At 39.7% G+C, this 13,543-nt stretch overlaps 1 pseudogene; it reads left to right on the top strand.

Moving 5' to 3' along the window:
- Positions 1 to 4,622: 4,622 nt before the first annotated feature.
- On the top strand, positions 4,623 to 7,230 carry LOC149518434 (uncharacterized; annotated as a pseudogene).
- Positions 7,231 to 13,543: the final 6,313 nt, after the last annotated feature.

Here is a 13,543-nt window from a genome sequence, read left to right as displayed (position 1 = left end):
TGACGATCAATGGGAAAGCCACCAAGGCCATGGTGGATACGGGTGCAACCGACACTTTCATCACACCAGAAGAAGCAAAAAGGTGTAGTCTTCAGATTAGTAAAGACTGTGGGTGAATGAAGGCGGTCAATTCGCCAGCCTTTGCAATCAGTGAAAGCTCAAAAAGTGTGACAACCCGATTGGGGCCATGGGAAGGGAAAGTAGACTTCACAGTCTCCCCTATAGATGACTTTGATGTCATTCTCGGATTAGACTTCATGACGTTGGCTCAGGCGATCCCTATCCCCGCGGCTAGCTGCTTGTTGTTCTTAGGAGAGCACCCATGTGTGGTGCCAACCAATATCTTGCCAAAGAGTGGGAAGAAAATGATTTCGGCTTTGCAATTCAAGAAAGGGGTAAAAAGAAGGGAACCCTCATTTGTGGCCATGCCGATCTACAAAGAAGGGTCGAAAGTAAAACCAATACCTAATGGCGTAAAAAAAATGTTAGAAGAATTCGGAGAGGTGATGCCAGAGATGCTGCCTAAGGTTCTACCCCTTCGACGAGCAGTGGACCACGAAATTGAGCTCCTCCCAAGAGTAAAACCCCCTGCTAAAGCTCCCTATCGCATGGCTCCGCCAGAGTTGGCCGAGCTGAGAAAACAGTTAGATGAGCTTCTACAAGTCGGGTTCATTCGACCATCAAAGCTCTTTTCGGAGTGCCAGTGTTATTTCAGAAGAAGCATGATGGGAGTTTGCGCTTATGTGTTGACTACAGGGCCTTGAACAAAGTCACCGTAAGAAACAAATATCTTATCCCGCTTATAGCCGACTTATTTGATCAATTGAGCCGAGCTAAGTACTTCTCCAAACTGGACCTGAGATCTGGATACCATCAGGTCAGAATCGTTGAGGGAGATGAGCCAAAGACCACTTATGTACACGGTATGGCGCATTTGAATTTCTTGTTATGCCCTTTGGACTAACCAATGCTCCTGCCACATTTTGTACGTTGATGAATCAGGTGTTCCATGACTACCTTGACAAATTTGTAGTCATTTATTTAGACGATATAGTGGTGTACAGCTCCACCTTAGAAGAACATTAAGAACACCTACGCCGGGTTTTTGAAAGGCTGCAGGACCACCAGTTATATGTAAAAAGGGAGAAATGCGCGTTTGCTCAGACCCAAATCCACTTCCTCGATCACATTGTCGAACGTGGCCACATTCGAATGGACATGGAAAAGGTTAGGGCCATTAAAGAGTGGACTACACCAAAGAATGTTAGTGAACTCCGCTCATTTTTTGGACTAGCCAACTATTATAGAAGGTTTGTGGAAGGGTACTCTCACAAGACCACGGCCTTTACGGAGTTATTGAAGAAGGAGCACAAATGGTGTTGGACCAACGAGTGCCAAGAAGCCTTTGAGAGATTGAAAGATGCTATTATGAAAGATCCCATCTTAGCTCTTCCCGATATTGAAAAGCCTTTTGAAGTTCAGACAGATGCATCAGATTTTGCTATTGGAGGTGTGCTTTTACAACAACATCACCCGATAACATTTGAAAGTAGGAAGTTAAGCGAAGCGGAGAGGAAATATACGGCCCAAAAAAAAGAGCTCCTGGCGATGGTTCATTGCTTGAGGGCTTGGCGACATTACTTGTTGGGTTCACACTTTGTCGTGAAGACGGACAATGCAGCCGTTAGCCACTTTCTCACCCAACCAAGGCTTACAGCGAAACAAGCTAGGTGGCAGAAATTTTTAGTGGAGTTCGACTTTCACCTTGAGCATACCGCTGGAAAGACCAATCAAGTGGCGGATGCATTGAGCAGGCGATCAGAGTTGGCGGCCCTCAGAAGAATGGCCCCAATGGCAACCAGTAGAGCCACTACCGACATTCATAAGTTGATTGGAGATCATCTAGGGAAGGACCCGCAAGCCTGTGCCATCTTGAAGCTAGTGGAAGAAGGGAAATCCAAATACTTCTGGCAAGAAAATGGTGTCTTGTGGATCAAGAGGCCTCGAGTGTTTGTGCCGAGAGCAGGAGGGCTGAGACAGATGTTGATGAGGGAATGCCATGACACCCCATGGGCGGGACACCCAAGCTGGCAACGCACTTTAGCGTTACTGAAACAAGGATATTATTGGCCCCACATGCGACAAGATGTGATGGACTACACGAAGACTTGCCTCATTTGCCAACAGGACAAAGTCGAAAAGAGAAAACCTGCGGGCATGCTGGAACCATTACCGGTACCCACCAAACCATGGGAAAGCATCTCCCTCGATTTCATTTCGAGCCTACCCAAGGTTGGGGATCTTGGAACTATCTTGGTGGTAATTGATCGGTTCTCCAAGTATGCCACATTCATCCCCGCTCACAAGTATTGCACAGCAGAAGACACAGCTCGACTATTGTTCAAACATGTGGTCAAATATTGGGGCCTCCCTCAAAACATTGTCAGTGATAGAGATCCGAGATTCACGGAGTCCTTTTAGAGGGAACTTTTCAAGATTTTAGGGTCCCAACTCAACATCTCTTTGAGCTACCATCCTCAGACCGATGGCCAAACGAAACGCTTCAATGGATTGTTGGAGGAATATTTGAGACACTTTGTCCAAGCCAACCAAAAGGACTGGCCTTCATTGTTGGACGTTGCTCAACTATGCTTCAATTCCAACAAGAGCTCTTCCACTAACAAGAGCCCATTTGAGGTGGTCATTGGACAACTACCAAGGCTACCCCACACTTTCTTGGAACAATATGGAGGAAAGAATCCGAGAGCTTTTAACTTCAGCAAGGAGTGGGAACAAAACACAGAGATTGCACAAGCTTACCTGGAGAAGGCATCAAAGCGGATGAAGAAATGGGCAGACAAGAATCGCAGAGCTCAGCAATTCCAAGTTGGTGACTTGGTTTTGGTCCGACTAGTTCTAGAACAAACCAGGTTCTTAAGAAAGAGAGATCGCAGACTGGTGCGTAAATATGAAGGTCCAATAAGGGTCATTTCCAAGGTGGGGAACGCTTCTTACAAAATCGACCCACCGAAGTGGATGAAGGTGCACCCAGTATTTCATGTAAGCAACCTGAAGCCTTTCCATGCAGATCCTACAGATATTAGCCGAAGGGAGCCAACCAGAGCCGCCATCACCATGAAGCCACCCTCAAAGCGTCGAGTCGAAGAGATCTTAGTCGACAGGGAAACCAAGATATCACGAAGACTAGTTCGGGAATACTTAGTGAAGTGGGAGGGCTTAGGACTAGAAGAAACCAGCTGGGAGAGAGAACACGACCTCCAGAGATTTCAAAGGAAGATCGAAGAGTTTCAAGCCAGCAAGTCGACGAGGACGTCGATAGAATAGGTGGGGGAGGATGTCATGAGCCACCCTTGTATAGGGCCATGACCGGGACTTAGGTTGCCATGAGCCACCCATGTATAGGGCCATGGTCGGGTAGATCCCTTGTACTAGGAAAAGTGTCCCCATTTCAAACATTGTAACGGTTACTGGTAGCATAGCTCTAAAAGTTCTAAGGCTCTTTAGGGGGGTGAGCCGGCAGCGTAGTGTTGGGCTGTCTCACCGGGTGCTATACGAGCTTAGGCCACCCACCAAGGGCTGCCCCCCTGGCCCTGGTGATGGTGGGAGGTCCCGATGTATGATTCCCGTTTATAATATAATTTATCCCGATTGTTACCTCGATGTGTTTCTTTCTTTCTCGATGTGAATGTGCCTTGTTGTGTGTATGCTTGAGATTGACCTCGTTATATTGTGCTTTATTGTGAATGCTTGAGACTAATCATGGTTTATGGTTATTTGTTCAGATCTCGATCTATTGAAGGCTGATTTGGGTGGAAGCGTCCATTCAAGTGCCACACGGACTAGTGTTTGTTGAGAGAAAGTTTAGTCCGTGATAGTAGGGCTGACGAGGAGGACTGGCATCATGAGAGGGAAGCGGATGATTCGGGGGCGAGAATCCAAGAGGAGATTTTGGGGAATCCTAGACCAGAAGGCTCTTGATCGTGAAATGTGATTTCAGGAACAGTTAGGAGTTTAAATATGAACACCAATGAGGAAAAAGGGGAAGATTCAGGGGGAAAGACCATGCAAAGTCACGTCAACATAATGGAGGAAACAATGGCGTTTAATATAAATGACGAGGGGACACGGGGTAGAACACACATAGCTAGGGGACCCGACCAAAAGTCTGCACAGGATGAGGAAGGAAGGACAAATGACGGGACTAGGGAACTCTTAGTGGGCTTGAGGGGGTACGGGCAAAGAGAGGACATCAAAACATCTGACGAGGTGGATGGGGCGGACAGGACAGCTGATAAAGAAGTAATTAACATGGGACATGGGTTAAGTCGGAACATGGGGAAAATAGAGAACTCCAGCAAGGAAATGGAGAAGAGAAGCATGTGTGGGAAAAAACAAAGTTGGAAGAAACTTCATGTAAACTGTGCCAAGCCATGCAAGCTACTCGCATAGGGGTTGGGTCCAAACGGGGATTAGAGGATGGCGTTTGATAAAGATACAATGGAGACCGAAAGGGTGGAGAAAAAACAGAGGACTGGTGATGACGGTTTAAACCAGGGATACGGTACAACGGCGCTGACTGGGATCCAGTCCCGTCGAGACCAATGAAAACACTAGCCTGGAACTGCCGTGGGCTTGGGAACCCATGGACAGTTCAAGCCCTTCACAACCTAGTGAAGCGGGAAGATCCTGACATTGTCTTCTTAAGTGAGACATTGCTAAAAAGGAATGCTTTAGACAGGATAAAAAGAAGGTGTAATATGACTTATGGGTTTGGAGTGGAGGCAGTAGGCAGGAGTAGGGGTCTAGGGATGCTGTGGAAGGGGACAGTAGAACTCAACCTAGTAAGTTTTCTAAATAACCGTATAGACATGGAGGTGATGGATCAGAATGGGAATGAATGGAGAGTTGCTGGCTTCTATGGTGAACCAAAGACAGCAGAAAGAAACCGCATGTGGAGGTTGTTGGAAAGACTGGCTAATCACTCATCAAAGCCGTGGCTATGTGTAGGGGACTTCAATGAGATCATGTAGAGCTTAGAGAAATAGGGTGGGAATGTTCGACCATATAGGCAGATGGAAAATTTTAAAGAGGCTATTCTAGCAGCTGGGTTGGAAGACTTAGGTTACCGCGGGCTGTGGTACACATGGGAAAGGGGAAGTGAACCTCATACTGTGGTAAGGGAAAGATTAGATAGAGGATTGGGTTCTAAAGAATGGAAGGAAATGTTCCCACCATACACGGTTACAAATCTTGTCTCCACTGTCTCTGACCACAACCTAATCATGGTCGATTGCGAAGGATGCAAGGTTACAGGGTGTAAAAGGAAGAAGAAAAGTAGGTTCTTTTTCGAAAATGCACGGGCTAAGGAGACAGATACAGAAAGGCTGGTAGAAAGGGTGTAGGCCAACCAAATGCAAGATAACATCCATGTGAAGTTGCAGAAGATGGGAATGAATACATGAAATATAGCAAAAACAGAAGGCACCTAACGTGGAGTTACCAGGCTACAAGAGGAGTTCAGTAAGCTCAAACCGGGGGACCTCACGGTGGAGAATCTAAGTAGAGCTGAGACAATACCAAAGAGCTAAATGAAGCCTTGGAAAAAGAAGTCTATTGGGCTCAACGAGCAAGGGTGCAATAGCTCAGAGACGGTGACAAAAACACAGCCTGTTTTCATGCCCTTGCATCGTCCAGGAGGAGGAATAACATGATCAAAGGATTGGAAAATGAAAAAGGGGAATGGATTGTCAATGAAGATGGCATCAAAGACATGGCGGTAAAACACTTCCAGAAAATATTTAGAACGCAACATCCCAGTTGAAGAGGTTATGGAAGCAGTGCAGAGTAAAATTTTGCCGAAAACGAATGCTAAACTGGTTGCAGAGTTTAAGCCACGAGGTTTACGAAGCTATCAGACAGATGCATCCATCTAAAGCACCGGGCCCAGACGGTATGCCTGCTCTTTTCTATAAAAAATATTGGAGCATTGTGGGTTCAGATGTTACTGCTTTCTGTTTGGCCTTCTTGAATGGATCAACCACTCTGGAAGATGCAAATGGTACCAATATTGTGGTCATATCCAAGACCAAGAATCCGAAGAACGTTACTAACTCCGGCCTATCAGCCTTTGTAACGTCATCTACAAAATTATAGCAAAGGTACTGGTGAACTAATTCAAATGGGTGCTTCCTCAATATGTTAGTGAAAATCAAAGCGCTTTTGTCCCCGGGAGACTAATAACAGACAATGTATTGATCGCCTATGAAATGATTCACAAATTAAAGACGAAAAACAGAAAGAAAGATGGCTTTGTGGCACTCAAACTTGACATGAGCAAGGCATACGACAGGGTGGAATGGCAGTTCCTAATGGCTATGATGAACAAGATTGGCTTCCACACTCGATGGATTGAACTCATTATGAAGTGTGTCACTTCTGTGTCCTATTCGCTAGTTGTGAACGGTGAGGTTACAGACAGATTTGTTCCTCAATGGGGACTACGTCAAGGGGATCCACTTTTACCTTATTTGTTTCTACTATGTTCCAAAGGTTTTTCTGCCTTCCTTGAAAAACAGCAGCAAGAGAACTAGCTTAGTGGGTTGCAAGCAGGTAGGAATGGGCCTAGAATCACTCATCTCTTCTTTGCAGATGATAGTTTGCTTTTGTTCAAGGCAAACCAACCGGAGTGTGAAAGGAACGTGCTACAGGTATATGAAAACGGTTCTGGCTAACAAGTCAATCTAGAGAAGTCACTAATTTACTTAAGTAGAAATGTCGACGAAGGGAACCGAGAAGAAGCGCAGCATATGTTGGGGGTCAACGAAAGTCTAGATCCTGAGAAGTATTTAGGTTTACCGACATTGGTGGGAAGGAACAAAAGGAAAGCCTTTAGTGAACTAAAAGACACATTCCGCTCAAGAATGGAGCTGTAGAGAGGTCGGCTTCTGTCAATTGGAGGCAAAGAAATATTTTTAAAATCCAAATCCCGTCATCCAAGCTATCCCCTTATATACTATGAGTTGTTTTCGGTTACCGAAAAGTTTGTGCCAGGAAATAAATAGCATGATCAGCCATTTCTGGTGGAGTACTAAGAAAAACAGCAAAGGCTTACATCGGCCAAAGTGGGAGTCAATGTGTTTGAGTAAACGGGATGGAGGAATGGGATTCAGACATCTGGAATATTTTAACCGGGCACTGTTGGCTAAGTAGGGGTGAAGGTTACTCAAAAACGAAGAATCATTACTGTTCAAGGTACTGAGCTAGAAATATTTTCCTGATGGCAACTTCATGAATGCAAATTTAGGTTGGGCACCCTCTCTCACGTGGCGCAGCGTATGGATGGCAAAAGGGGGCCTGCTACAAGGAATCCGGTGGAGGATTGGAAAGGGGCTTAAGTTGCGGGTTTGGAAGGATGATTGGCTCCCAAATAATACCATCCTTCTCCCGGGGAACAAAGCCCAGAACATTGAAGGGGAGGACGCAATGGTGGCGAAGCTCATTGATAGCCGAGCAAGAAGGTGGAACAGGGATCTATTGGAACAAACTTTTAACGCTGAAGAAGTGGACCAAATCTGCACCATTCCACTAAGCCAGAACAACTGTCAAAATGTGACCACCTGGGCCTTTGAGAAGACAGGGAAATTTACGGTACAAAGTGCGTATCACAGGATCATGATGGACAACTTACCTGGGCTGAATAGCAATTCTAACACAGTGTGACATAAATGGACGAAGCTGTGGAACTCCCGGGTCCCAAACAAGATTAAAAGATTTGGCTGGAAGCTGAACAGGGGCTTCTTACCAACCGTTCATTAGCTTCAGAGGAGGGGGATTGGGACGCAAACAGTCTGCCCAAGATGTGGGAACCATGAAGAAACAGTAACGCATGCCATTTGGGATTGTGGAAGGAGCCGAGAAGCATGGAACCTAGCTAAACTTCCAGATAGATGGACTGAGATTAATAGGGAGAACAAGAGTGGGTGGTTCAGCATGATCGCAAATGAAGCTTCCATAGAAGAACTGGAACGGGGATTGGTATTGTGCTGGGCGTTGTGGCACAGCAAGAATTTACATGTAAAACTGAGTGAGCAACAGACACCAGAGGTGACGGTGAGATTAGCTGAAAACTACCAAGGGATTACACACAAGGCAACACTATCCCGGCAGCAAAAAGTTGCGGGACAACAGAAGGTTGGGAGGCGCCGACGCTGGGGTTTGTCAAGGTTAACTTTGATGGGGACCTTGACCTGGCTGGGAGGTTAGAAGGGATTGGCGTAACAATGCGGGATTCCACAGGAGGTGTCCTAGGAGCGACATCGAGGAAGATGACCAATGTGATGGATCCAAACAAAATGGAGTCCCTTGCTGCCACAAAAGCCGTGGAGTTCGCTTCCAGTCTGAGAGTGGAGAAGATGATACTTGAAGGTGATTCTGTGCGGCTTATCAATGGGATCAATATATCTACAGAGGATTTATCTGATAGGGAACATCCTGGTGGTTAGAGAGATGAGTAATACTTTTATTTCCTTTCAGGCGTGAAACACTAGGAGGACAGCTTGCAAAATACGCTCTACTTGCATGTGTTGATGAGACATGGTTGGGGAATTGTTCATATAATTTGACAGGGCATGTCAACTCTGTTCTTGTTCAAAATTGGTAAATATTCCTTTTCTTCGAAAAAAGAAAAAAAGTTTATGAAATTTTTTTTGTGAAATAATTTAATAAAATTTTTAATAAAAAATTTAAAATGATAGATTAATAAAATTTAATATGAAAATCGATAATATGTAAAAAAAATTAAAAATATTATTTATAATCTAAATTTGATCGATATTTATTCATGCATAAAATTTTTGTAAATATTTATGCTAAAAATATCTATTTAAAAAATATATCAAAATTTATTAAATTTTTTTTAAAATTTATATATTTAATCTATGCAATAAAATCTTTTAATTTATCGATTTTGATTTTTTATTGTAATTTTCATTTAATCATTTTTAGTATGAAACTTTCGTAAACAACACCTAAACAATTTAATCTAAGTTTTAACTTCATAAACAACACCTAAAGAATTTAATCTAAGTTTTTCTCACAGTTAAAACCACTTGAATTGTTGCTGGCTTAATCATCGGAGAAAAAGTTTCTAAAAAATCAATACTTGAAATTTGATTGAATCCTTTTGCTACTATACGTGCTTTTAAGACGCTCAAATGTTTTTGGATGAAGCTTAGCCTTAAACACCCATTTGCACCCAACAATATTCATATTCGATGTTGGAGGAACTAGCTTCCAAGTATCATTTTGATGTAGTGCATCAATTTCTTCTTGCATAGCGGCATGACAACCAGAATGTCTAAGGGTTGCATGGACGGTTTGGGCTCAGTTGGAACACTAACCATGAAAAATTTTGGATTTGGTTTAACAACCTCAACCTTGGATCGAGTAATCATGGAATGACCAGTCTTGGGATTGATGGGGTAGCTCAATTAAAGATAGCTCTAAACTAGAATTATGCGCTACGTGTGCACTAAAGGGATGAGTGCAATTAACTCAAAAAGTGGATTGTATGGGGCTTTCTTGTGGTGCTAGTGTGGAGTCTTTTGTTTGTGACAGTGAGGTATCGTCTAAAGGTAAAACTTGGTGTTGAGTTGAAGGGGTTGTGGTTCAAGCGTCCAGAGATGTGGTGAATGAAGGATTTCTAATACTAGGTTGTGATGTTGGTTCTTCATTGAGGATCGAAGAATTGCTATATGGCCCTCTCTATATAGAAGATGTTTTTTTAACCCAGGTTGACATTGTTTCAGGAAACCATTCACTAGAACAGAGACATCAGGATTAGTGTTAGGAATATAAAACAGATTACCAAGATTTTGAAATGGAAATACTCCTTCATCAAATGCAACATGACGTGAGATATATATGTGATTAGCAGGAGGATACAAATATCGATATCCTTTATATTAATGACTGTATCCAAGAAAGATACAAGGAAAAGATTGAGGGTCAAGCTTAGACTTTGCATAATCACAAAGATATGGAAAGCACCTACAACCAAAGGCTCGTAAAGATGTATAATCCGGTATTTTACCAAACAAGTTTTCATAAGGAGATTTCATATTTAAAATATGTGAAGACAAACGATTAATTAGCCAAACAGCAGTACAAAAGGCTTCAACCCAATATCTTTTAGGTACGTACCCCTTCATGAAATAACATAGTCAAACCAAGTTCTGTGATATTTCGATGCTAAGCCATTTTGTTGGACATGACATTTGATGATGAATTCCATGTTCTGCTAAGTGATGGTGAAATCTTTTGTGTTCAAATTCTCCACCACCATCAGATTGAAAAACTTTTATTTTCTTATCAAATTGATTATAAATAAATTTGTGAAAGTTTATAAAACACTTTCAAAATTTTTTTTTTGCATTTTAGTGGAAAAAACCATGTAAACCAAGTGCATTTATCAATAAAATAACATAATATTAAAATTTTTGAAAAAAACTAACTGGGAATGGTCACCATTAAAAATGTAATCAATCAAGTTTAAAACGATACAATATTAACTTCGAGCTTAATTTGAAATTCGAGACTTGAAAGTCGTATCAAACTCGATCAAATTTTATTTTTTTTCCCAGAAAAATTTCTTTCCCTTCCTCTTTGGCGTTGAACCATGAAGGCTACAGTATGGTTGGCTCCCATAACAGATTTTGAGTTCGAATAATTTTATGACTTTGGAGTTGAGAAACCAATTCAGCATAAGTTGGCCTCGGAGGTTTTAGCGTGGTTGTGACAAAAGACTCATATTCATGTCCTAATCCAGTGAGAAGAGTAAACACTTTGTCTTTGTTATTCATGGGCTTTCCAATGACAGCAAATTCATCACATATCTCTTTAAAGATTCTGATATATTCTGACATATTATGGCTGCCATTGTGAGGGCAACGAAGTTTTTGTTCAAAAGAAAACTCAGGCTCTTGAGTGCTTTGAACAAATGCATCCGATAAAGCTTTCCAATCTTCAGCAGACGTGTCAAGTCCAACAACAACGCCAAAAGTCTCTTGGGCCAATGTACCAGTGATCCAACTAAGCGATCTGACTTTCTTCGTGCTAAATAATGTGGATTGATTGTCACACGTTTTCCTGCAACAACTTTATCTACAAAAATATTTAGGAATTGTTGTGGCATGGGAAGGTTATTATCAATAAACCAATCAAGTCTTAGTGATTCAATGAGCCCCATGATATGTTTGAATTTAAGTTATACAAAGTTTCCAACGTTAAAAGTGGAGGTGTAAGAAGGATAGGATGATGTTTGAGAAGCCATGATGATTGTAGAAGAAAGAAAAAAAAAAATGAAGACAGCTAGTAAATCACAATGAAAGATTTGATACAATGAAGAAGTTTAAGATTTTTGGTAAAAGACTCATTGAAGCTATGGGTTGTTCTTCCTTCGTATCTTTTCGTAATAGATTATGTACATTATAAGTAGACTATATAAAAGTCATGTATATCAAATATAATAAAAAATAGATTTAACACATGTCAATATTCTTCGTCAATAGACGTAGCTTGAATCTCCTAATTCCTGAGTTTGCTGCCGTTGGATGGTTAAATTTTAACGGTTGTATTAATTGCTTGATTCTTGGCTTTTCATTGCTTGATTCTTTATTTTTACTGCTTGATTTTCTCCAACAATTTTGATACTAAATAAGTATTAAATATAATAAAATATGTTTTCGGCTTATTTATTTATTTATTTATTTTATTGAAGAATATAACCTCATTTATTCAAATAGCATCAGGATTACAAAAGCAAGGTAGGAGTGAATCTTACCCAAACAACAGGATTACCAAATGCAAAAGACATCTTTAGTAAATTAGGAGCTAATATATTAGCTCTAGGCAGAATTTTTTCAAGGTCTTGAATAAAAGTTAGGAAATAATTTAAATTAAATTATTAAACCAATTTCCTTTTAGATTTGTTGAGCTTAATTCAAATTTAAAATTCAAATTTCACTCTTGGGACAAATTTTATTAAATGAAATTTAAAGTTCAATTTTTTGAGTTTTGAAATTTACTTTTGAACCTTTATAGGTGCCCTTTGCTTTTCGATTGTTCCTTGAATTTGCTCCACTTTATTAATTGAATTTAAATTTACCTTTAGGCTTTGAATTTACTTTTTGGATCTTTACTTACTTTTGGGCTTTTAAATTAGATATTGGGTTTTGAATTTTTTATTTGGGCTTTAAGCCCAATTAAAACCTGATTATCCAAGTGCTTTTTTGTCTTTTACTTCATTTATTTATTCTTCTTTTAAATATTTATCTAGAATACAATTATAAAATAAAAATAAAATAAAAAAATTGGAGTAGGAAATTGAATTCAAGATTTTTCTTTGAAAAAGATTGAAAAGTTGGAGAACTTCTAAAGCCCAAAGTTAGCAACTGAAATCAAAATCTAAAGACCCAAAGGCAGCAGCAAGGCAAATCTGATTTTTTTGAATTCCATTAATCAAAATCCTATGAGTTTTCTAGCATAAAGTCCTTATATAAACAGCCGTAATCTCAGTTTTAAAATACACAATAATAAGCCCAAAAAAAAAAAAAAAAAAAAAAAACTCAAGCATATAGAGAAGAAAGAAAAAAAAATTTAGAAGCGAAGCCTTTTAAGTTTTAAAGTAACTTTTTGGGGTTTTTTCGGCAAACCCATCAAAACATAAAAGCAATGGACAAAATTCCCAAAAAAGAAATTCACAGCAAAAAACACACAATTCGCATCGTAATAAACCCACCCAGAAAAACACACACGACAAACCTGGAATTTGCACAAGCCCAATTTCCAGCAAACTGATATATGCAGAATTAAATACATAAATTAAGTTGTTATTCTTGTTTAAAAATTGTAATCAAGTTAGTCAATTATTGGGCAAGGGGTGTTGAGGTAATTTCAGTTATAATTGATCGACTCGATAAAATATTAAATTCGAACTTGATTTCAAATTCGAAATTCAAAATTTGATTCAAATTTTATAAAATTTTATTTTTTTAACTCGAATTTAATTAGAGATAAAAATCGAATTATTCAAATTTATTTGATTATGTTTGATTAATATATAAAAATAAATTTAATTTTTATATTTGATAAAAATTTAATTATTTATACTTAAATTTAAGATATTTTTTTATCAATTAAAATAATTAAAATATAATAAAATATAAAAATTTAATTAAATTTATTAATTACTCGAACTAAATATAAAAATACTCAAATTTAACTTGATCAATAAATCAAATTATTTAAGCTTGAGTTTGACTCAAATTTAAACTCGATTAAATAATAATCGAATCAAATTCAAATTTTATTATAATAAAATTCGAATATTTTACCCATACTAATTAATTATTTACAACTTTATTTTCAGCTTAACAGGGGCAATTATGTCTACTCGAGATAACCGTATTGTCTAAACAAGAATAAGCGCTGCAATGAGAATCAGCAATTTGAAATTTAGCAAAAT

This window comes from Durio zibethinus, chromosome 6 (genome assembly GCF_047325235.1).
Source record: "Durio zibethinus cultivar Kanyao isolate XHJ-2024 chromosome 6, ASM4732523v1, whole genome shotgun sequence".
In the NCBI taxonomy this organism is placed as follows: domain Eukaryota; kingdom Viridiplantae; phylum Streptophyta; class Magnoliopsida; order Malvales; family Malvaceae; genus Durio; species Durio zibethinus.
This window is presented reverse-complemented; position numbering and strand designations above follow the sequence as displayed.